The sequence below is a fragment of the Triturus cristatus genome, chromosome 1_2 (genome assembly GCF_964204655.1).
Source record: "Triturus cristatus chromosome 1_2, aTriCri1.1, whole genome shotgun sequence".
NCBI lineage: Eukaryota > Metazoa > Chordata > Amphibia > Caudata > Salamandridae > Triturus > Triturus cristatus.
The window spans coordinates 233,077,221-233,103,102 of NC_140580.1; the positions used below are offsets into that span (position 1 = coordinate 233,077,221).

The following is a 25,882-nucleotide window of genomic DNA, read 5'->3' on the forward strand; positions in this document are numbered from 1 at the left end:
CCCTTTTTGCCAAAAGGGCGGTGGTGCAGCGCTGGGGTGCGAAGGCCGCACCGACTATTAAACAATGGCTCTGCGCTCTGGTTTACTGTAGGGATCAACTGCAGGTATATGGGGAAGAGCTGCCGGAGCCCTCCCGTCCTAAAGATTTTTCGGCCCCTCTTTCAGCTTATTTGATGTCTCTTTCGATATTTTGTAAATGCTTTACCTGCTATGTCTATGTTGTTTCTTTGCTTGCGGACGCCATGCATATGATTTACATCGGTGCCTTAGCTATACTAGTTGTATGTTGGGCTTACTGTCTCTGTTTGCACACTTGACGTTCCTATAAGACATGCAGGTTGTTGAGCTGTGTTGTCCAAGGGGAGGCGTTTATATGTTCTTGCTGTTCTGCCTATGAGGGAGGGTGGGGGGTGGGTGGGGGAGAGGGTAACCGGGGTACATATGCCCCGCTTGTTTTAGTCTTCTTTATTGTGATTCTGACTATATGTTTTGCTTGAAAATCACTAAATAAAGTTTAAAAAAAAAAAAAAAGAAATTCACAGAAAAAAACATAGGTTTCAGGGGTGTTATAGTTAGCTGGCCGTTTCACTCATACAAAACCATAGAAATTTCTCTGTTATAGTTAGTTCTGCTAACTATAACTCGCGCGCCCGCAATGCACTGCTGATGATGTCACATATTGCATCATACATGACATGGAATAACGGAGGAATTTCTATGGTTTTGTACGAGTGAAATGGCCAGCTAACTATAACACCCCTGAAACCTATGTTTTTTTCTGTGAATAAATATATATATATATATCCTACTGGCAGTCGCCTGTAGGTAGTTATAGTTAGGACCTAGTTTCCATAGGAAAAGCATTTTTTGTTTTCTCAATAATCTTCGCAAAATTTTCAAAACTTGTGCTCAGCTAAGGTCAGCTCTTGTCTTGAAAGTTTCGGGGTGATTCACCAAGCGAGGGCCGAGAAAAAAGGGGGGTCCTAAAACGCGTTTTCCCCATGTTATTTTCCATAGGAAACTTTAGACACAGCTACAGCCTGAACTGCTGAATGGAATTATATCAAATTTGGCAAAAAGGTAGCCCTTGGTTAAAAAAGAGTCCTTTTTAGGTCTCGCTGAGACAGCGAAAGCTGTCTCTTTGAGACATTTTGTAAGTGGGTTTTCAAAAGTGCTACCCACATGGTTTTGCTGGCCTAGAGCTTGAGTGCACGATGACGTGCACGTGCACAGCTGCTCCTCTGCTCCTTGCATTCCCCCCCTCCCTTCTCACCCAGCCCTTTGATGCTCTACTCATATCTCCCTCCTCCCTGGGCGTGAAGGGAGACAGAGCCATCCTGCTTGATTAATGGCTTTGCATTGCCATGTGTTCCAGCAATAAACATGCCCGAGGCGCCAGCCGAGCCAAAGGTACACGGAGACATTCTCTTTACCGTCGTTAGTCCCTGTATCTCTATTTCATTCAGAAGCTCTTGCTTTTCCTACCTTTCTGCCCAGCGATTTGCTTGTTTTAGGATTGCAGCGGGCCCCGAGATAGGAGCGCTGCCTTCTGCACGAACTCCCTGAACAGACAGAGAGCAACCGCGGAACATTTATTTTTATTTTATCTAATTTGGCTCTTATGCTTGGCTCCCTTCCAGGCGCGATGTCTAATCTCGCCTCTTCTCCGCCTCCTCCGTGCCCTTGTGTTCTTTCTACTCTCTCTCCGCTGCTTTCTCCGTATCCTCTCTCTTTGCCTCTGGCTCAGTTTGTCTTCCAGTGCCACACTGACTCTCTGCCTGTCTCTTTTTTTACTTGTTTCTGTTAGTAGCTATGCTGTGATACTGACACACATGTAATTTAATATTGTTTTTTTTCGGTGTCGGACAATTACGGAAGGCAGCTTTGAAACCCCAATATTTTCTGTTTCTCTATCGCTTTCTCCATTCTGTGTCTTTATCTCTTTCAGGGTTCACCCTCCTCTCTCTCTACCTCGGGCACTCATTACCTAATATTCACTCCTTGTTCATAGCGCCTATCAGAGCTGCCCCAACCACCTACTCTTCTTTGGAAGACCTTGGTTCCTCCTCTCTGCCTGTCCCTCTCTCGCATCTCTCTCTCTTCTTCACCCTCTCTATCATTCTTTCCATCTCTACCTCTGGTTTTCCTTCTTTCTCATTCACTCTCTATATCTTAGCTTCTCTTGTCTCTCTTGTTGACCATTTCTGCTTGTCTCTCTCACTACTTTTGTCCCTTCTATGTTCACGTCATCTTGTTTTAGTACATTTGGCCAACTCTACTCCCTTCCTACCCATCTGCGCTTCTTCGAGGTAGTGACCCTCACAGTCCCTCCATCCACCCATCCATCTCTTCCATTCACCTTTTCTCTCTATGCTTCTCTCTCTATATAAATTAGATTGTTTTACTTTGAACTCTCACTTTTGCTCCCTTCCTCTCTCATCTTCTTTCTTTCTCTCCCCCTCCTTCTCTGTCTCTCTATCTCCCTCTTTCTTTTTTTCATGGCAGCCAAGGGCTGTTTCCTCACTGTACATGCTTTCTGCCAAGGAAGAGAAATCTAAAGTAAAGCCTGCTGATGAAGCGCACCTGTGCTCGGCTCACTTCCTGGGCTTTCTCGGAGCAGACCAGGCCCGAAAACAATGGACACTGCACGAGCAAAGCGAACGAGCTTGCTGGAGTATGGAGCAAATACACTCAGTAGGTCGCACATTTCATAATGTGTCATGAAACTCAAGGCGCCTTTCACATACATGACTCGCGGAATGAGTTCCCTCACATAAAGGGTATCCGGGCACAAGAGACGCCGCACCCTTCTCACTGTTCTGTGAAATTGTGAGAGCATTGTGGATGCTCCCGGGACCCTCATCTGACCCCAAACGGTGGCGGAATTTTTGCTCTTGGAAAGGCTGGAGGAACGCTGTACAAGCCTTCTGGCACTCAGGACATCAACTTCATGACTAATGTTTGGGAAACATTCTGAATAAATTCAATATCTCCTTCTTGGTGAAGGCACACACTCACCAAAAAGGGTCCGACTCTGGTAAATGAAAACAATATGCTTCTTTGTCTGCGTTTCTCAGGTGATTCAGTCGGACAGAGCGTTGTGTTTCCCTGGAGAAACTTTCAGAAGTCTGTAAATCCAGAAGGTGTTCTTGTCCACAGGGCTAGCACATCATGCAATGCATAGGGGTCCAAGACACAGCCCTTGCTCTTCTTCTCTCATTCCTTAGTGAAAGGACTCAAACAGTAACATACACAGGTTTTACCTCAGAGGCTTTCCCTTTGCCATGTGGGGTCCCACAGGGCTCTATAAACACTAAATCAACCCGGGTCTGGTGCTGTATCAACAAAAAGAAAGAGAAAGTATACTGGAACGTTCCGACATCTCTTGTTAACAGAGAACCCTTCTTGGAACAGAACCCATCAATCACCGAGGAGTAGTATATTTGTCATCATTTGGGTCTGTATATCTCGATACAACGTACCAAGTCCTGATGGAACGACCTGGTAGCGTGTAAAGAGAGGTGGCATACAAGGGTTGCTGTCAGATCTCCAGTAATAACAAGAATGTGATGAGTCCTCAAATTTGTGAATGGGGTCCTAAAAGTGCAGCACTAAATCATAAAGGTGACAATAAAAATAGCTAGTGGAACTCAAATGTGCTTTAATTAGTAGAGTGCGACTGCCACTGTTAAAAGGCAATATGGCAATTTAGCATAAATAATTTGTCATTATGCTCAATATCCATAGTATTCGGTCGACATGTTTCTGCCCATATAGATCTACACAGTATCAGGGGCATTCATCAGGACCTCAAAATGCTGCTACTATGTGAGAAAAAGTGAATCATCTGAAAATGAAAAAATTCACAGACAATCCTACCGCACCGGTCAACTCTATACAGATATCGAAACCGGATACCTAGGAAAACAAAGAGATGGATAAGAAATACAATCATCCTACAATTTGTAATAACAGCAAAGGAACAGTCTCATTGTCTGACATCAACAAAAGCACGACTAGTGCTTCACAGCATCTAATAGTGTATTAAATTGCACTTACCCAAACATTTTGGGTGATACCCTCACCTCAACCTGGTCTGTGCTCAGGGAAAGGGGCCCCGCTCTAATAAAAAGGAAGACAAAATACAAAGTTGCTGGTTTGCATGCCTAAGATTCGTCTCCCCAAGAAGTGGCTAAAAACTAGAATAGGTAACGTCCAAGTACTAAAACAGTGGAGGATGGCATCCTGGTCATGAACAACAGAGTAATAGCTTAATCTGAGACCTGCATATTAGGTCAAAGAGATTCAAGATGCAAAATGATTCTGCAACGAAAATAACTTTTACAACAGAGTCGGTCACATGTGACACACATATTCGAGAAAAGCCCTGTGTTTCTATCTAGAGTGATTGGTCACTCAGCTAAAGGGTTTATCTGGAACTGAAACTAGAGAGGGCTCCATCGAGTGAGTAAATGCTCTGTTAGTAAAAATAGAGCCTCAATACACGGACAAGAGATTAGCGCCACACTTACCTATCCGTCGGTACCCCGAGGCGGTCTTTGAGTCAAGACCAGAGGTACCGACCGGAGAGGTTCGACATGTTTTATGGTGATAGAACCAAATTGGTTGCAGCTGCGTCTACGCTTAATGGTGGCCAAATAAGTGCCTGTTGCGTTGTGTGCTGAAGCGCATAACGGCACGAAGGACCCAAAACGAGGAAAAGCCCTCAAACCGACTGCGCCTGTGTGAAAGAAACGCTGGTCTGTTCGAGCCTAATGCGCATGTGTCAACTAACTACACTGATCTCATACAGCTCCTAAGTCACAAAAGCAATCGTAATGCAAACATTGTCAGAAAAATGGAAGTGTCAGATGTTGCACTCATGCTGAATAAAGATAACCAGTGGACAAGGGTCGCAAATCATAACAACAGCCAAGGGATATCATCATTAAGCCCCACCACATCAGAATGTAATCGATAAACCCATTTTTGTTCTCTGCATAAGAGAAAGTGTTGAATATCCGTAATGTGTGGGGGAATGTAGGGTTGTTCAATGATAACCCAATGCAAATCAGTGTCTTTATGGCCTGCTGTGATGAAATGACTGGTCAGTTTGGTGGCACTTTTCTTGCACCGTATGGTGCTCTTGTGTTCTGAGATCCTCAGCTTAATTTTGCGAGAAGTCATCCCCACATAATTCTTTCCGCAAGGACATTTTATCAAATAGATAACCCTGTCACTGTTGCAGTTGGTATGCTTGTTCAGAGTCCACGGTCTGCTCGTACCGATGTTGACTTCCGTTGTATGTGAAGTCTGTGGGCACACTGAGCAGTTCCCACAGGGAAAATGGCCTTTGACTGGGGGTAAACCCCAAAGAGGAATGTCTGCGGAGGTTCTCAGAGTTCTAGGACGTGTATGTATCAACTGATCCTTTATGTTGCAACTCCTCTTGAATGCAAACAGAGGGGGAGGTAACACCTTGCCTTCAATTTTAAGCATTCTCCAGTTTTTGAGAATGCTTTTCTTTAGTGCATTAGAATAGCTGGAAAAAGTGTTGACACATGTGATTCTCTTGTCCTCACTGGTGGGATTGCAGATCTTTTTCTCTAAAAGGGCTTCCCTATGATTGTTGACAGCTCTCTTCATGGATGTTTTAATGGTTCTTTTGGGATATTGTCTGTCCAAAAGTTGAGAGGAGAGTTGGGAGGCATGTTCATGGTACTTGGCAATGTTGGAACAATTCCGACGGATGCGAAGGAATTGCCCAAATGGCAAATTTTCCCGCAGGGCTCTGGGATGAAAGCTCTGAAAATGTAACAAGGAATTGCGAGCCATCGGTTTTCTATACAATTCCGTGGTGATTATTCCATCCTGAGAGCCGATCAGCAAATCCAAAAAGGGGAGACGCTCTTTGGAAACTTCACACGTAAACTTCAAGAAGCAATTAATGTTGTTCAGCCATGAGTGAAATCTCTCAATCGTATCCATAGAGCCCCTCCAGATGACTAAGATATCATCTATATACCGCCTCCAGGTCAAAATATGACCTAGAAACGGATTGGATGGAGACAGAATCTCAGTCTGTTCAATTTGATGAACATACAGGTTGGCTAGGGAAGGAGCAAAAATACTCCCCATGGATGTCCCCGAGATCTGTAAAAATAGCTCATCTTCAAACTGGAAAAAGTTCTCCTTCATGGCCAATGTAGCACAGAACATGATAAAATCCACTGGTGTTGCACTCTGCAGGTTACTAGCTTCCAACAGTGTCTTGATTACTGACAGAGTCTCATCCTGTGGAATGCAAGTATATAGTGACTCTACATCAAAACTCACTAGGAAATCTTGTGTAGTGTCAAAAGGCATTCCATCCACAATGCGCAGCAGATCTTTAGTATCCTCAACATATGAGGGCATCGTTTTCACTAACGGTTTCAAAAAGAAATCTACAAAGGTAGACAGGGGTTCAAGGAGCGACCCTATCCCCGAAATTATGGGTCTACCCGGAGGGGGAAATACTCCCTTATGTATTTTTGGTAATACATAGAAGTATGGAATCACCGGAAATGTTGTTTTCAAAAATTATGTGGGGATGACTTCTCGCAAAATTAAGCTGAGGATCTCAGAACACAAGAGCACCATACGGTGCAAGAAAAGTGCCACCAAACTGACCAGTCATTTCATCACAGCAGGCCATAAAGACACTGATTTGCATTGGGTTATCATTGAACAACCCTACATTCCCCCACACATTACGGATATTCAACGCTTTCTCTTATGCAGAGAACAAAAATGGGTTTATCGATTACATTCTGATGTGGTGGGGCTTAATGATGATATCCCTTGGCTGTTGTTATGATTTGCGACCCTTGTCCACTGGTTATCTTTATTCAGCATGAGTGCAACATCTGACACTTCCATTTTTCTGACAATGTTTGCATTACGATTGCTTTTGTGACTTAGGAGCTGTATGAGATCAGTGTAGTTAGTTGACACATGCGCATTAGGCTCGAACAGACCAGCGTTTCTTTCACACAGGCGCAGTCGGTTTGAGGGCTTTTCCTCGTTTTGGGTCCTTCGTGCCGTTATGCGCTTCAGCACACAACGCAACAGGCACTTATTTGGCCACCATTAAGCGTAGACGCAGCTGCAACCAATTTGGTTCTATCACCATAAAACATGTCGAACCTCTCCAGTCGGTACCTCTGGTCTTGACTCAAAGACCGCCTCGGGGTACCGACGGATAGGTAAGTGTGGCGCTAATCTCTTGTCCGTGTATTGAGGCTCTATTTTTACTAACAGAGCATTTACTCACTCGATGGAGCCCTCTCTACTTTCAGTTCCAGATAAACCCTTTAGCTGAGTGACCAATCACTCTAGATAGAAACACAGGGCTTTTCTCGAATATGTGTGTCACATGTGACCGACTCTGTTGTAAAAGTTATTTTCGTTGCAGAATCATTTTGCATCTTGAATCTCTTTGACTTAATATGCAGGTCTCGATTAAGCTATTACTCTGTTGTTCATGACCAGGATGCCATCCTCCACTGTTTTAGTACTTGGACGTTACCTATTCTAGTTTTTAGCCACTTCTTGGGGAGACGAATCTTAGGCATGCAAACCAGCAACTTTGTATTTTGTCTTCCTTTTTATTAGAGCGGGGCCCCTTTCCCTGAGCACAGACCAGGTTGAGGTGAGGGTATCACCCAAAATGTTTGGGTAAGTGCAATTTAATACACTATTAGATGCTGTGAAGCACTAGTCGTGCTTTTGTTGATGTCAGACAATGAGACTGTTCCTTTGCTGTTATTACAAATTGTAGGATGATTGTATTTCTTATCCATCTCTTTGTTTTCCTAGGTATCCGGTTTCGATATCTGTATAGAGTTGACCGGTGCGGTAGGATTGTCTGTGAATTTTTTCATTTTCAGTTGATTCACTTTTTCTCACATAGTAGCAGCATTTTGAGGTCCTGATGAATGCCCCTGATACTGTGTAGATCTATATGGGCAGAAACATGTCGACCGAATACTATGGATATTGAGCATAATGACAAATTATTTATGCTAAATTGCCATATTGCCTTTTAACAGTGGCAGTCGCACTCTACTAATTAAAGCACATTTGAGTTCCACTAGCCATTTTTATTGTCACCTTTATGAATTAGTGCTGCACTTTTAGGACCCCATTCACAAATTTGAGGACTCATCACATTCTTGTTATTACTGGAGATCTGACAGCAACCCTTGTATGCCATCTCTCTTTACACGCTACCAGGTCGTTCCATCAGGACTTGGTACGTTGTATCGAGATATACAGACCCAAATGATGACAAATATACTACTCCTCGGTGATTGATGGGTTCTGTTCCAAGAAGGGTTCTCTGTTAACAAGAGATGTCGGAACGTTCCAGTATACTTTCTCTTTCTTTTTGTTGATACAGCACCAGACCCGGGTTGATTTAGTGTTTATAGTGTTCATAATTAAGGGATACGCAACCTGCAGGTCTTAAAAAAAATTTCCCTTGGACCTCCCCCTATGTTGTTCTGTTGTTACTGTCCCACAGGGCTCGTCATGGGCCCAACCCTTTTTAATGTCTACATTTCCCCTCTGGCTAGTTTGATAAAATCATTTGGGTTCTCATTGGTAACCTATGCAGACAGCACTCAGATTATTGTGTCAGTTACCAACGATATTCAAAATGCAGCTGAGATTTTTTTTAACTGTATTAGGGCAGTTAGCGAATGGATGAGCAAGAGCTCCTTAAAATTAAACTCAACAAAACAGAAGTCATGCTACTCGGGAGTGATGTGTCTTTTTGGTCCCTCTCTTGATGGCCTCAAGAGCGTGGAAGCCAGAGACAAAGGTAAAAAAATCTGGGCGTGTTTGTAGATGACAAGCTCACTTTTAAAGAACAAATCAATACAGTGATTTCAACCTATTTTTATATTTTAAAAATAATAAAGAAAATCGCTCAGATGCTCACCTTTGACTCATTAAAGGCTGTGGTTACTGCTCTAGGAATACTAGACTATTGAAATGATCTTTTCCAAAGCCTTCAAAAAGATAATTGAGAAAACTTGAGACAATGCAAAATGCAGCAGCAAGGATGCTCTTTAACATCCCTAGGTCTGAATCCGCATCCTTAGCCCTGAAGCAACTACACTGGCTTCCTATCAAAAAGCATATCACCTTTAAGGCTTTGTGCCTTGCATATAGGGCGCTGCTTGGAACTGGCCCAGATTACCTAAAAAACAATCTAAAATGGTATATTGCAGGAAGGTCCCTATGCTCTAGCTTAAAAAAAAAGTCAGGTTGTTCCTTCTTACAAAGGGGATGTCCTGGGGAGGCAAGAGCGTCATCAGAAATACTGCCCTGAAATTGGATAGTCTCCCCCAATCATTGAAATCCACAACTACTCTTATAGCCTTCAGAAAAGCCTTAAAAACCTGGCTCTTCACTAACTAAACAAGCATTTACAATGCAATAGGTCTCGCATTTACTAGAGTTTGAGCTATTGGTGTTGCAAATAACAATGCCTTTTATATTTGTTTTCGTTTTAAAAACAAATAAAAGGCATTGTCATTTACAATAGCAATATCTTAAACTTGCGTAACTGCGAAACATATTGCATTGCAAATGCTGGTTTTATTTATTTGAGTTTTATTTAGCGCTGGCTAGACCCGGGGGTATCAGAGCGCTTTACATGAGGAACATTGAGTTACATAATACAAATTACATCCGTTACAAGATTATCAAGCATTGGCATAGCCAATAGGTCTCGCCTTTGGGACCTTGTAAGTGTTTAGCCATGCAAAAGTTGTTGTTGCACCAAAGAAATTGTGCTGCATAAATAAATACTTATAAGGTCCCAAAAGCGAGACCTATTGGCTATGCCAATGCTTGTTGTTAAATGGTGTAAATCCGTTCAGTAGTTCCTGAGAAATTAAAAAAACTAGAGGTCGGAAAATCAATTTCCCATAGGAAACTTTAGCCAAGGCTACAGCCTGAACTGCTTAACGGAATGACACCAAATTTGGCAAAAAGGTAATGCTTGGTTCAGAAAGCGTCCTTTTTAGGTTGAGCCTAGAGCAGCGCATGCGCTGCATGCTCGACTTTTAGTAGGGGATAAAAAAAGTGCTACCCACAAGCTTTTCATGGCCTAAAGCTTGCGTGCATGTGCGCGTGAACACACGCAGCCGCCATCTGCCTTTCTTATCTCATTAAGCCTTCAAGTCATCATGGCTCATTAAGTGCTTTTGCGCACAGCGCGCGCGCACACAACTCCCTCCGCCTCTCTCTCCCGCTGCAGCCCCATCTATGCATTCCGCACGGCCAATGCTTGTTGCTTTTGACGCCAATTCACGCGTCTCTTTTTACCCTCTTATACCCAGTTCTTATCACTCATTTTGCCCTTCACTGTCTCCACATGTTCCTTCCTCCCCTTTGCCTCTCTTCAGTCTGTCAATTTCTTCTCTGTCCTCTCTCCTCATGCCTTCCTATCGCAGCCGCTCTCCTGTATTCGTTTTGCTTTCCCTCCCAACTCCTTCTCTCCCTCCACCCCTCTTTAACATTCCTTCTCAGTGTGAAGCTGTCATCTAACCCCTAAACCATTCCTCTTTTCTGTTCCTCCTTTCCTCCTTCTCTCTAATTCTTCCCACTCGCACCGCTTTCTTTTCCTGCTCTCACTTTTCTCACCTTTCTTTGGTTTCCTCTCAGCCCGCCTCTCCTCCCAGCCCTCTCCCCGCCCCCCTCCGTCTGCTGTTGCCCGGTAATTCCCCCTTCTTGTAGGCGCGAGGCAGGCTTAATGAGCCCCTTTGTGGACGGGGCCGGACTGCGGAGATACAGCGCGGATTGCAAACAATTGACATTTTCCTATAAACTCGGGCTTGGGCGCCTGATCCCCGGATCACACTCACAGCAATAAGCTATTACAACCTTATTGTAATACACAAGGAAAACATTTGTCGCTTTCTAGACACAAGTTGGTGATTGCGATAAGTATTTAGGATTTGTAGTTGTTCATAAATGTCCACCCTTCCTCAACATCTTACGTTTTCTCAACAAATGCAATAAAAGGTGGTTAAAAATGTGTATTGTTTTCTTTACCTGGCAGCAACAAAACCTATACGCGTATGGTACATAAAGAAAAGCCAAGGATCTGCTTGGATTAATGCCAAAGCTCTGTGAGCTGTATTGGGAAAGTGGAAATGTATGCAGTAACATCAGCATAAATAGAATGAAAGCATGTCCATAATAGTTACGCATGTAGGTTTATTTGGCACCCAAAGAAATTATGAATGCCCGTCTCACGTGACGGGCAAACATTTATGCCCTAAATACGAGTGTCTTCTTAATTCCACTGGGTCAGTGACAGCAGTGACCAGCTCCTTTGGAATTATGACATCCGCAGTGTGCTTCAGTGGATCTGTTTAATTTTCCCTAACTCATACTTTCTCGTTCACACTCATCTGTACTCACTCTAACTCCATTCACTCATCTTCTCTTATTTTCACTCAGTTCCATTCCCTCACGGCCACTCACTCAATCTCACTCACATTCATTATCGCTCACAGTCCCTCTCTCTAACACGCTTCATACTCATTTCATATTCATTCTCTCTCAATCACACTCACTTTCACTTCACATATACAAGCATCTCTACACACACAGACACATGGTCCCACTTACACAGGCCCGTTCTCTCACACAAAAACACTCTCCCCTGCCTGCACTGACACAACGTACATTTAAAGAATTTTATTTAATTTACCTTGGCTGTCAGCAAATGTCATGTTACAACTCTGGAGCGCCATGTTTTTACACAAGTGGTAGTAATGGACTACTATACATTGTTGGTATAGTAAAAACATATGCAGAAAACATGGAAATAGGAGCACTGACGCACACAAGGGGTCTGTTCAAGTGTTCTTGCCATTGATTTTGCCATTTCAGAGGTCAGGGGATTGCAAAGGCAGTGCCAGCGGTTGCAAAGGGCAATCCAGAAGTAGAAAACGTGACGTGTGGACAACCCTCATCAATGTTCATCTGTCCATTCCCTCATCTCTCAGCTATTCTTTCTATCCTGTTTGTCTTGTTACTTCTCTCTTTCTCTCTAAGTTCCTGCCCCCAGTCTCTCTTTATCACTTTCCTTATATTAGTCTCCTACACTTCCGATTTGTACTTTCTTTCTCACCCGTCTCTCACCTATCTCTTCTTTCTCCCAGATGTCTCTTTTTACCCTATTGGCTGCCTCTTTCTAGATCACCTTTGCCAAACCTGTCTCTCCGTCTATTTCTATCGCCCTAGGCAGTGGCTTTTCTCGCCTGCCTGACCCACCTTCCCTCCCCTCTCTACAGTCTCTTTTTCGCCTGTCTCTTATGGCCACCTCTCTCATCTGATTCGCCCTCTCTCAAATCAGTCTATATCTATCATTCCAACATCTCCACACACAGACACATGCCCACTCACACATGTATTTTCTCTGTGTTTCACCTGTCTGTCGTGTCTTCTTCCTCTCTTCTAGTCTCTCTGTTGTCTCTGGGCGTTAACTCCTTTTCTCTCTCGCCTGCCAGACCCTTGTTAAGATTGTTATTTTCTGTTTAAAAAGCACACCATCTTCACAACATGCTGCAAAGACAGCTAAGGCCAGAGCCATCATTTCAGGAATGGTGGCAACATTTTGTTTCATTGAATTATTTTATGGTTTCTAAATGTTGGCAAGAGGTTTAACAAGCATTGGCATAGCCAATAGGTCTCGCCTTTAGGGCCTTATAAGTGTTTAGCCATGCAACAGTTGATGTTGTTGCACAAAGGATATTGTGCTGCATAACTAAATACTTATAAGGTCCCAAAAGCGAGACCTATTGGCTATGCCAATGCTTGTTTAAAAATGGTGTACATCCGTTCAGTAGTTGCTGAGAAATTAAAAAATAAAAGTTACGATATCTAGGGATGAGGTGAAATCGTGACCCCTCTCGACCAAGAGCTTCACTGTGATTGGCTGCCAACATTACAAACCAGGAAGTGTTGGCAGCAATCTTGTAACTCGGTAGAACCGAGTCACAAGAGAACAGTAAAACAAAGTTGAAAAACAAGAAAAGGGGGCAGGGTAGAAACACCCTGACCCCCCAGGCCTGCTCAGGGGGTCCCACAAGGAACCCCAGGGCCAAAAAAAGCATTTTTAATAAATAATTACGGCGGAAGTTGCGTTGGGGTCGCAAATCCCGTCAAAATTATTTTAAAAAATACAAAGCATGGGCTTCTATAAGCCCCAAGGTGGGCCAGGTCCCGGGGCCATTGTTGTATTATAAATGTTTTATTTTGGGGCCCCGCAGCGGCCCCCGCAGACCCAGGGACCGCCAGCACCCAGGGCTTGTTTAATTTGTGGGGGGGCCTCCAAAGCCCCCTCAAGCCCCGGGGACCACCACCCCCGGGGCTTTTCTCAAATATTCGCTGGGGCACATGGCCCCCGCAGCCCTGGTGACTACCACCTCCCTTTGGCTATGCACTAGTTGGGAGGGGGCCATGCGGCCCCCCTCCTGGAGCCCTCGATGGCCCTGGGGACCACCACCCCCCAGGGACAGCTCCTGCAGTGTCCTGGGGTGCCCACCCCCGGGACACTGCTGTTTGCAGATTGCTTTTCCACACAGGGAGCTGCATGTCAGCAGCTCCCTCAGTGAAAAAGCAATGCTGGCTCCCGCAGGAGGCGGAGAGCTGACGGGACCGTGGGGGAATTGGGGCTCTCCCCACTGTCCCCAATGGACAGGCCAGGCCCCGGGGATGGTTTCCCCGGGGCCAGAAGTGGCCCGGGAGGGGGGCCACGCTGCCCCCCTCTCAAAAAAATAAATAAAAAAATAAAGGCCGGCCCCGGAGGATGGGGTCCACAGGGCCAATAGAGGCCTCAGGAGGGGGGCCATGCAGCCCCCTTCTTAAAAAAATAAATATATGTGAGCATGCCCCGGGGGATGGGGCCCCGGGGCCGAAATTGGCCACAGGAGGGGGTCCCACGGGGTCCCTTCCTGTTTAGATTTTTCTTTTTACAGGGGCCAGGCCCTGAGGGTTGGGGTCTCCAGGGCCACAGTAAAGGAAAAAGAAGGGGGGCCACACAGCCCACCTTCTTAAAAAAAATATTTTTTTTAAAAGACCAGCATTGTGCCGGAGGCCCCGCACCCTCCCAGCAACACTCTGCAAACGCGCCCTGTGGCACGTTTTAAGTTGGGGACTTATTGCCTCTTCAATACTGAGGGTCCCTGGGGGCCAACTAGCCCAGCAGGTACCTCCAGTATGTGCCACAGGGCTGCCTTGCAGAGAGATGGTCCGAGGCCATACCCCTTTTTACACCTCTCTGCAACGCAGCTCTGTGGCGCTTACTGGAGGTACCTGGTGGGCTAGTTGGACCCCAGGGACCCTCGGGACTCAAGGGGATTTAATCCCCCAATTTACAATGCACCAGGAGGCGCGTTTGCACAGTGGTACAGGGAGGGGGCATGGCCTGATTTGACAAGTGTGCAAACGCGCCCTGTAGCGCATTTTAAGTTGGAGGATTAAGTCCCCTTCAGTCTTAAGGGTCTCTGGGGGCCAACTAGCCCACCAGGTACCTCCAGTAAGCACCAGGAAGCTGTGTTGCAAAGTGGTGGTCCAACGCCACGCCCCCTTTTTACACCACTCTGCAACGCAGCTCTGTGGCGCTTACTGGAGGTAGCTAGTGGGCTAGATTGCCCTCAGGGACCCTCAGGATTCAAGGAGACAATCACCCAACTTAAAACATGCCACAGGGCGCATTTGCACACTTGTCACATCAGGCCCCGCCTCCCTCCCTGCACCACAGAGCAAACGCGCCCTGTGGAGCGTATTAAGTTGGGGGATTAATTCCCCTTCCATCCTGAGGGTCCAACTAGTCCACCAGGTACCTCTTGTAAATGCCACAGGGCTGCGTTGCAGAGAGGTGCTTCGAGGCCATGCTTCTTTTTACACCACTCTGCAAACACGGCTTCTGGTGCACTGCAGGTGGGGGGGATGAGGTCCTCTTGTGTCCTGAGGATCTCAAGACACAAGTGGACTTCATCCTCTGAGCAGCAGTGCGCCAGAAGCTGCGTTTGCACCGTGGTGTAAAAAGGGGTGTGGCCTCAGAACAGCTTTCAGAAACGCAGCTCTGTGGCGCTTACTGGATGTACCTGGTGGGTTATTTGGCCACCAGGGACCTTCCGGATTCAAGGGGACTTAATAGGAATGTCATAGTTATAAATTAGCATTTAAAAAACCTTAGAAATTCACTGAAAAAAACATAGGTTTCAGGGACGTTATAGTTTGCTGGACATTTCACTCTTACAAAACCATTGAAATTCCACCATTATAGTTAGTTCAGCTAACTATCAGTGATGTCATCAGTGATGCCATTTGAGATGTCATCAGTGATGTCACTGACCATGTCATGAATGATGTAATATGTGACGTCATGAGCAGTGCATTGTGGGTGTGCAAATTATAGTTAGCTGAACTAACTACAACAGTGGAATTTCTATGGTTTTGTAAGAGTGAAATATCCAGCTAACTATAACATCCCTGAAACCTATGGTTTTTTCAGAGTTTTTTTTAAATGCTAATATCTAACTATAACGTACCTGAAACCTATGGTTTTATAAAACATATTTGAACTTTACAGAAACACACAGTCACTGGATGATGTAATCAGTGATGTCATTTGAGATGTCATCAGTGATGTCATGAGTGATGTCACTGACCATGTCAAGAGTCATGTAATTAGTGATGTCATCAGCTGAACTAACTATAACGTCCGAATTTCTCTGGTTTTGTACGAGTGAAATGTCCAACTAACTATAACATGCCTGAAACCTATGTTTTTTCAGTGAATTTTTATGGTTTTTTTAAATGCTAATTTCTAACTATAACATCCCTGAAACCCATGTTTTTTTCAGTGAAATTGTATGGTTTTTTAAATGCTAAGTTCTAACTCTAACATCCCTGAAACCTGTGGTTTCTTCAGTGAATTTCAAAGGGTTTTTAAATGCTTATTTCTAACTAAGCCTACAGAGGTAGGACATGTGAAGAAAGAGGAAGAAAGGCAGAAAGAATCAAGAGAAATGCAGAAAGAGGCAACAGAAGTCCAGAAAGGCAAAAACAAGTGCAGAAAGAAGCAAGAGCTATGCAGAAAGAACCAACAAAGGTGCAGAAAGAAGCCTTGTTTCAAAGTCATCCTGTGCCCCCAACTTTTTACTGACTAGCACTGGTACTAACTGACTCGGACTAACCAGGCCCAGAGCCAGTGCTATGCTGAAAGACACTTAGAATACAGTGAAAACACCTACATACAATAGGGTACACTATGGGTTGGGGTATTCCTGTCATTGGCATGACCTCCCCTGTAAGACCCTAGTATTTAATAGGGCAGGGGGATTAAAATTACCTCTAACTCAGAGGTGCAGAAAGAGGCAAGAAAAGTGCATAAACAGGCATGAAAGGTGCAGAAACAGGGAATAGGGGTGCAGAAAGAGGCAAGTGAGGTGCGGGAAGAAGTAAGAGCAGCGCAGAAAGAACCAACAGAGGTGCAAAAAGAGGCAAGAGTGCTACAGAAAAAGGCACGAGGGGTGTAGAAACAAGCAAGAGAAGTGCAGAAAGAGCTAAGAGAATTGCTGAAAGAAGCAACAGAGGTTTAGAAAGAAGCAAGAGAAGTGCAGAAAGAGGCAAGTGAGGTACAGAAAGAAACAAGAACAGTGCAGAGAAAACCAACAGAGGTGCTGAAAGAGGCAAGTGAGGTGCAGAAAGAGGCAAGAGATCTGCAGAAAAAAACAACAGAGGTGCTGAAAGAGGCAAGTGAGGTGCAGAAAGAAGCAAGAGAGGTACAGAAAAAAGTAAGAGAAGTGCAGAAAGAAGTAACAGAGGTACAGAAAGAGGCAAAAATGGTGCAGAAAGACATCAGAGGGATACAGAAAAAGGCAAGAGACATGCAGAAAGAGGGAAGAAGGGTACAGAAAGAGGCAAGAGGGGTACAGAAAGAAGCAAACGAAGTGCAGGAAGAGGCAACAGACGTGCAGAAAGAGGCAAGAGAAGTGCAGAAAAAGAAAGAAATGGGCAGAAAGAAGTAACAGAAATGCAGAAAGAGGCAAGAGAGGCACAGAAGGAAGCAAGAGTGGCTTGCACACCATTGGTACCAATTTAACACCCACATTTAGCAATAAGTAACAGGTGACCATTCTAGGTTTGCAAAGGGCCTTCCACTACGCTGTAACACGTGTCACTGCATTTTTGGCAACGTTTGAGCCGTTTGAGCTAGAAACGAGGCTTTTTTTTTCAAATCTGCAGATTAGTGAGCAGATGATGAATGATGTGGCTCATTGAGTTTATAGTTTAGCTTCTATGGAAGCGAGGAAGACTAAACTTGAGGTTATCACTCTACAACACAGACTACAATACCACATATTTACTCTTGAAAACACATAAGCCCACTCCACATAATTCCTTTACACTAAATACCACATACTTTCTATTCACATAATTTGACTGCACAACATACCACATAATTCCACTACACACAACGTACATCCACTCTACTCCAAAAAACATTAGTAAAAAACTTTTACATTTACAATGCCAATAGCTCTAACTCTCGCAAATGCAAAACCTATTACATTGCAAACACTTCTTTAACTAGTAGCTGCGTTTGCAGAGTGGTAGAGAAAGGGTGCTAGGCCTTCGACCAGCACTCAGGAATTCGGCTGCGTAGGACTTACAGGAGGTACCAGGAGGGCTTCTTGGCCCCCAAGGTCCCTCAGGAGTAAAGTGGACTTCATCCCCCATCCCGTAGTCTGCCAGGAGGCGCATTTGCAGAGTGGTGCAGAAAGGGGACGTGGACAATTAAGACGTCTTAGCAATCCCACAGTGTGGGACTTACTGGAGGTAACAAGAGGGGTTGTTGGCCCCCAAGGACATCCTTAGGGGCCAACTACCCCTCCTATTACCTCAAGTAAGTCCCACACAGCAGGTTTGCTAAGTTCTCATAGCATGCCCCGGCCCCTTTGTCCATCACTCTGCAAACGCTCTTCCTGGCGCGCTCTTGGATGGGCATTGAAGTCACCTTCGCTGCGGGGGTCCTTTGGGGCCAACTAGCCTACCTCTTACCTCCAGTAAGCCCCACACTGTGGGATTGCTGAGAGGTGGAAACAGGCCATGCCCCCTTTCTCCACCTCTCTGCAAACACGCCCCCCATCACGTTCTAAGTTGTAGAATTAAGTCTCCTTGCCTCCTGAAGGTCCCTGGGTGCCAACTAGCCCACCAGGTACCTCCAGTAAGCCCCACACAGCTGGATTGCTGAGAATGGTGTGAGGCCATGCCCCCTTTTTATACCACTCTGCAAATGCACCACCTGGTGCACTGCTGCCCGGGGCATGAAGTCCACTTGTGTCCTGAGGTCCACAGGACACAAGAGGACCTCATCGCCCCACCAGCAGTGCACTAACAGGCATGTTTGCAGAGTGGTGTAAAAATGGGCATGGCCTCGGACCACTTCTCAGCAATCCAGCTGTGTGGCGCTTATTGGAGGTACCTGGTGGGCTAGTTGGCCCCCAGGGACCCTCAGTATTCAAGGGGACTTAATTCCCCACCTTAGAACGTGTTAGGGGGTGCGTTTGCTGAGTGGTGCAGGAAGGGGGCGGGGCCTCCGGAGAGATGTTTGGCTTTAAAAAAACCAAATAAGAATTATTTGAAGGAGGGCTGTGTGGCCCTCTTTCAATATGTTTTGGGCCCTGGGGACCATATCCCCCAAGCCTGCACATAAAAAAAAAAAAGCGGGAAGGGGGCCACGTGGCCCCCCTCCTGGGGCATTTATCTGCCCTGGGGACCCTATCCACCGGGGCATTGCTTCTTTTTTTATTCTGGTGGGGGGCCGCGTGGCCCCGACCTCATCCCTGGGGCATGCAATATTGTTTATTTTTTTAGAGGGAGACGCGGCCCCCCTCCCAGGCCATTTTTGGCCCTGGGCACCCCATCCTCCGGGGTATGGCCTCTAGTTGCGGACCGTGGGGGGAGCCTCAATACCTCCACGGTACCAGGTGGCTCCCCGCCTCCTGCGGGAGCCGGCATTGCTTTTGCACAAGGAGAGCTGCTGACATGCAGCTCCCCTTGTGCAAAAGCAAAGCAGAGTTTGTATTTAATAACAACCCGTTTTACCACCGGGTGAACCTGTGGAAATGGTATATTGATGATATACTGATCATTTGGAATGGAAATTCTACTGAGTTGGACATTTTCCATCACTGGTTCAATCATTGCGACCAGAACATTCAATTCACCATACAGTCAGACACCAAAGAGATAGCCTTTCTAGATATCAAAATTTGCTGTGAAGACAACAAACTATACACCACACTATATCGGAAACCGGCTGAACGGAATTCCCTCGTCAGATATAACAGCCACCACCCACGTGGGCTGAGAGACAACCTACCGGTGGGGCAGTTTTTACGGATCCGCAGGAATTGCTCAACGAGGGCCTATTACATGGCTGAGTCTGAGGACCTCAGCACACGCATGTTGATGAGAGGATATCCAAGAAGACTGGTAAAGAGAGCGCAGAAAAGGGCCTAGTTCAACCCTCAGGAAACTCTGTTGACACCCAGAGAAAAGAATGACACCTTGTCTCAGAGAATAATCTGTGTCACTACCTTCTCCACGAGAAGCAATGCCATAAAAAAAGTGATCAACAAACACTGGAGTTTAGTGGCAGATGACCTAGACCCACCCAATCCACCAATGCACTCATTTGAGTGTTAAAGACCATATGGTCCATTCTTTTTTGGAAGACGCTAAGGAACCAACAATTCAATCACTCTGGAACCTACAACCAGTAAAAGGGCATTACAAATGTGGATATTGTAAGGCATGCAACACTACAATTGCTACCAAGAAGTTTGTCTACAAAGAACACACAATTGCTCTTAATTCCTTCACTAACTGTAATTCCATGAACGTCATCTATGGCATAATCTGACCATGTGGGTTACTCTATGTAGGGCAGACCCAACAGAAGATTAAGTCAAGGATACTACAGCACCACAGGAGGATTCGAAGCTCTGTTGCGGATGCACCACTAGTAGAAAACTGTGGATCGATGCAACACAACCCAGACGATCTGCAGTGGATAGTACTGGAAAAAGCAAATTTGGGACCGAGAGGCGGAAACATTTCCGCTATCCTAAATATTAGGGAATCCAAATGGATGGAACTTTTGGACACAATTGCCAACGGGCTGAATGAACTTGATTGCAGCAATGCCCAAATGGCATGCCTTTTCACCTAATGTTGCCCACTAACCTTTTGTGTTTTCTCTCCTTAACACTGTGATCAATGATTCAGCTTATTTCATTGTGTTTTCTTGTCATGATTGATTCCTATTTCCCAAACTTTGACCTTATATAACAAATGTGCTGTGTATCATTGATATTCCTATGTTCCCTCGATTGCTTTCTTGAGGATAAGTAATTCTGTGGTTCAAGCGTTGGGCTTTCATACATACACTATTGTTCTTCCTTTTAAATTCACCAGTAATTCGCGATAACCATGTTTTTCATTTTTGATGTTACTTTGAAAGTGATTGAATTCTGAATGAAAGTGCACTTTTATTTATATGCTAACTGGCATACTGACCAACAGCTCCATAATTTCATACTCCATTTGTACACCAAGGGACAACACCCCCCTTTCTATTCCAACCTCTATACATTACATTCAACACTTTGTCCGGGCTTTATTTTAGTCTGTCTTCCGTCCGTATTGTTTACGTGCAGACCGGCATTTAGCTGCGGCACCATACCGGGGATCACGTGTAGTTTTCCTCCGCTCCTTTATAGACAACTGCCAGCGACGATGGCGCGCTCTTGCTCTTTAGTGCGAAGGTGCTGCGACACCAAGGTGAGTGTTCATAACTTTGTCTCCATTATCTGGAAGACCCTTTTTAACATTTGAGCGCTGCAGGGCCTTTCCTGCTTCATGTCGGTTTTCCCTGCTTCCCCGACCGATGGGGCGCTTTAACAACTTTGTCTGTTTAACCCATTTGACACACCCCAACAAGAGCTTTTTTCCACTGACTCCACCACTATATTTAGTAGGTTGTAACCTTCATCCGCAGCATACGTTTACATGTTTTTTAAATTAATTTCCATTTGTCAATATTTCCTCACTTTTACCGGCATAGTCGTTTGGATCAAGCATACGTCCATTATTCATTTTGCATATAGAAATGAATGGTGCTAGCCCTGTTTTCACACTTACGCTCGGATTTAGGATTAGGCACATGCCTTAAGATTTCCATGTTAGCCCACCTGTACACACGGTGATTTTCAATCGGGGCGTTTTCACCTAGCCACATTTGCTTCCATTTTGGTTCAGCACGCCGAGGTTTTCCTTACTCCCATCAGAACCAGGCGCACTATTAATTTGAACCGATTGCCAGCACTGCCTTTTATAATCTCTGAGTTACATTGTGCTTTTACATACCATGGCTTTTTGAATGGCTACTTTGTTTCCTTCAATGCCATTTAGAATCACTTTTTCTTATTAACATGATTTTTCTATTGTGTTAGTTGCTTTGCCATTGGCGACTCGGTCCTTGACACTGATTTTATGCTCCTCCTCCTTCCTTCTATTTTAGATGAATTCCCTCAGTTGAAACAATTTTGATTTAGTCATTATGCTATAAAACGTTGGTCTCCTGACCACGTCTTCCTCAGCAGGATTTGGACTGCGTGGGATTGAAATGCCCAAGGGATTACATTTGTTTGAATGAGTAAGTTGGCTTTACCATCCCTCTTTTTGTTTTCAGGACCTCAATTTTTAGAGGCCACACTGACCGACACCTTATCTTTACAGGTGTTTACCACTCTCTCCATCGCACGCTTTGGAGGTTATGTATCCCACTTTCTTAGAAGACTTCTTGCGCCTTTGAAGTACTGCCTACACAGGCAGATACGGTAACTATATATTAACTAACTCCCCGCCTTTAATTTGTCTTGATCATAATTCATTCTTTAGATCTGACAACCCAACCTTTATTTTATTTCTAGGTGCTCTCTCCCCTCCACTAGAGGAAGGCCCCATTAGTAAGGTTCTGACCAATACCTACATAATTCCAGGGGTCGAAATGTTGACACATCAATGATGCCAGTAACGCCAACAGCGCATGTTGCACTGTGACTTCTATCTTACATCGCTGCAGATATTTTCTTGAAGTGTACTGTGATATGAATCATGTATAAAATGTGTGGCATTAAATAATATGCCCAACAATTTGATCGTTCAACAATTGTAAATAATATCCGCCACTTACCCCACAACCTCGCACAACTCACTGCCCTTCCCCTTTCCACCCATTCAGGCACACCAATGATGTTTTTGAATGTTTTTTGTATATTGTGATCTTAAAAACTAGCAACAGGTGTTCAGTGTGATTAAACAACACTTAAACATTTTTTTTTTTTTTAAATGTCTTATTTATTTGTTATTGTGTGAATATACTGTTTTTTTATTAATATATTTGTGCTGGGAACATCTTGTTCCATACTGTCTTCCACCCAGGTCCCAGTGATTTTGGGTATACCCTTTTTCTATAACTGCCAAAGCAAACAGCAATGTCCCAGGGGTGGTCAACCCGGGACATTGCAGGAGCAGACCCTGGGGGGTTGTGGTCCCCAGGGCCATGAAGGGCTCCAGGAGGTGGGCTGCATGGCCCCCTCCCTCCATTTGTGTAGCCCCGGGGAGGTGGTGGTCCCCAGGGCCAGGGGTCCGCAAAGGACCTCCATATTACCATACTAAATGCCATAGGAGGTGGTGGTCCCCAGGGATGCGGGGGGGGGGGGGCGCGTTTCCCCGCGCATAAGTTATAAAGCTCCGGGGAGGTGACCGTCTCCGGGACAGTGGGGGCCCCCACCATAATTTAGTATTGCCCCGGGGACCTGGCCCACCCGGAGGCTTTTCAACAAAGTGCTTTGTTTTTTTAAATAATTTTGGCCGGATTTGCACACCCAGCGCAAATTCGGTCAAAATTATAGAAAAAGAAAAAATGCTTTTAAGGGCCTGGGGGTTCTTGTGGGACCCCTGAGCACGCCTAGGGTGTCAAGGTGTTTCTACCCTGCCCCTTTTCTTATTTTTCATCTACTTTTTCCTGTTTTCTTGTGACCGGAGTGTTGGCAGCCAATCAGAAGTCAGCTCTTGCTCCTCGGTGCTCAGATATATACATTTTTGTATTTCTTGAATTTCTCTGTAACTACTGAATAGATTTACACCATTTAAAAAAAGGTCGCTTTCTGATCTAAGCGCTACCTTTTTGCCAAATTTGGTGTAATTTCGTTCAGCAGTTCAGGCTGTAGCCGTGTCTAAAGTTTCTTATGGGAATTAACATGGGAAAAACTTGTTTTGGGACCCCCTTTTTTCGCAGCCCCTGCTTGACGAATCACCCCGAAACTTTCAAGACAGGAGCTGACTGGAGCGGCCCATTAGTTTTGAAAATTTCGCGAAGATTCGTCAAACGGCGCTAAAGATATTGGCAAATCAAAAAAAAAATTTCCTATAGAAACTAGGTCCTAACTATTACTACCTACTGGCGACTGCGGGTAGGTAATACATATATATATATATATAAACACATACATATATATATTATCTACTGGCGGTCGCCAGTAGATAGTTATAGTTACAACCTAGTTTCCATAGGAAATCTCAAAATTCTATTTTGAATAACTTTGGCGCCGGTTGACGAATCCTCGCGAAATTTTCAAAACTAATGGGGCGCTCTGCTCAGCTCCTACCCTGAAAGTCTCGGGGTGATTCGTCAAGTGGGGGCCGAGAAAAAAGGGGGGTCCCAAAACGCGTTTTCCCCATGCATTTTTCCAAAGGACCTTTAGACACAGCTACAGCCCGAACGGCTGAACAGAATTACTTGAAATTTGGCAGAGAGGTAGCCATAAGGTCAAGGAAGTGCCTTTTGCAGGTCTGGTGTAAATCCGTTAAGTATTTCCTGAGAAAATAGCATTTAAAATCATATCAATATCTATACGCGCGCACTGTGCGCGCACCCTGCCGTGCGCGAGCGCAATTCTGATTGGTTGTTAGATGTCGGTAAACATTCGAATCGGTCTAAACCAGGAAGTGTCGGCCGCCATTTTGTCTCTCGCAGTCTGAGGGGGTGAAAAACAAAGGTGGAGAACGTGAAAAGGGGGCAGAGTGGACAGTTCCTGACCCCCTAGCCTTGGTCAGGGGGTCACAGAAGGACCCCCAAGGGAGAAAAAAACAATTATTTTTTTTCTTTAAATCGCGAGGTGCGCGCACCCTGCGCGCACTGCGAACCGTGGGCGCTCGGTGCGCGAAGCGCACCGAGTGCCCACAGCACGCGCACGGTGCGCGCACGGTGTAAAACCTGGAAAAAAAATAATAAATAAATACATAACTTAGCATTTAAAAAACCGTACAAATTCACTGAAAAAACCATAGGTTTCACACATGTTATAGTTACGAATTAGGATTTAAAAAACCTTGCAAATTCACTTAAAAAACCATAGGTTTCACACATGTTATAGTTAGCTGGACATTTCACTCGTAAAAAACCAATGAAATTCCCCCGTTATAGTTACTGCAGGCAACTATAACTCACGCGACCGCAATCCTCTGCTGATGACGTCAGATATTACATCACTGATGACATATGTGTCTTTCTGAAAAATAAATATTTGTAATATATGTATAGCTAAAGATTAATGGAAGAAGACATGGGTAAATAAGTGTCTAAATACAGTGATGTAATATCTGACGTCATCAGCAGAGGATTGCGGTCGCGTGAGTTATAGTTGCCTGCAGTAACTATAACGGGGGAATTTGATTGGTTTTTTACGAGTGAAATGTCCAGCTAACTATAACATGTGTGAAACCTATGTTTTTTTAAGTGAATATATATATATATATATATATATATATATATATATATATATATATATATATATATATATATATATATTAGCATAAACTTCGTCAGCAGATGCAACCTTCTCGGGACAACGAAGCACGGACCACAGAATAGTGCAGCAAAATGAACTCTTTATTCCCCTGAGACCTCTACAGCCATGACGTGTTTTATCCAGGAAAGGGCCTTGATCACATGACACGCTCTGTCAGGTGGGTGGTTTTTATACACTTTTTTTCTCTCTTTTTTTGCTTTTTTTACGTAATGCTTTAACCAGTGCTTTAAAGTGACAGTGCAAAGTTAAATAGCAAATAAATTCGGGTAAACGAACATTTTAAATAAGTACTACAAACATACAAATCAGATGTTCTTATTAAAGATTGCATGAATACAAATAAAATATTAATTAAAATATTTGTAAATTATTTGTGACATGCTGTACTTAACTTGATTGCATTTCAAAGAGAAATTTGTATCATCACTTATCTTGGTTAATACCAATTAAGCTGTATTCATTCAGTTGATATGCCTATGTATTAGAATTGAAATAAATTAAAATTCATACATTACATTAAGTTCTGTCCATGGTCTAAATACCTTAATTGAATCAACTGTAAAATTGCATTGAAATTTACATATTGTCAAATACATGCAAATTGCATTTTTGACAGTGTTTATCTCCTATATCTTTCATTTGTTATGTTCAGTTCCCTATAGATTGTGATTTAAAGTGCGAGTGCCATATAATTTGTACATTTCGACTAAAACCCAATATTAAAATATTGTAAAAAATACCTATGTAAAAAACCTGTTAACCCACCCTATGTGTTAAAATAAAATAATATGTTGGTTAGGCGGCTGGCATACTAAGTTAGTGTGTAGTATAGAATGCTATTGTCGATATCAATATAGAGTACC

At 44.3% G+C, this 25,882-nt stretch overlaps 1 protein-coding gene across 1 annotated transcript in view; it reads right to left on the reverse strand.

The window, feature by feature from the left end:
- The window catches only part of PKD2L1 (polycystin 2 like 1, transient receptor potential cation channel), a 3,023,543-nt gene that overhangs the window by 1,813,743 nt on the left and 1,183,918 nt on the right, over nt 1-25,882 (reverse strand). The gene's annotated exons all lie outside the window — the stretch shown is intronic.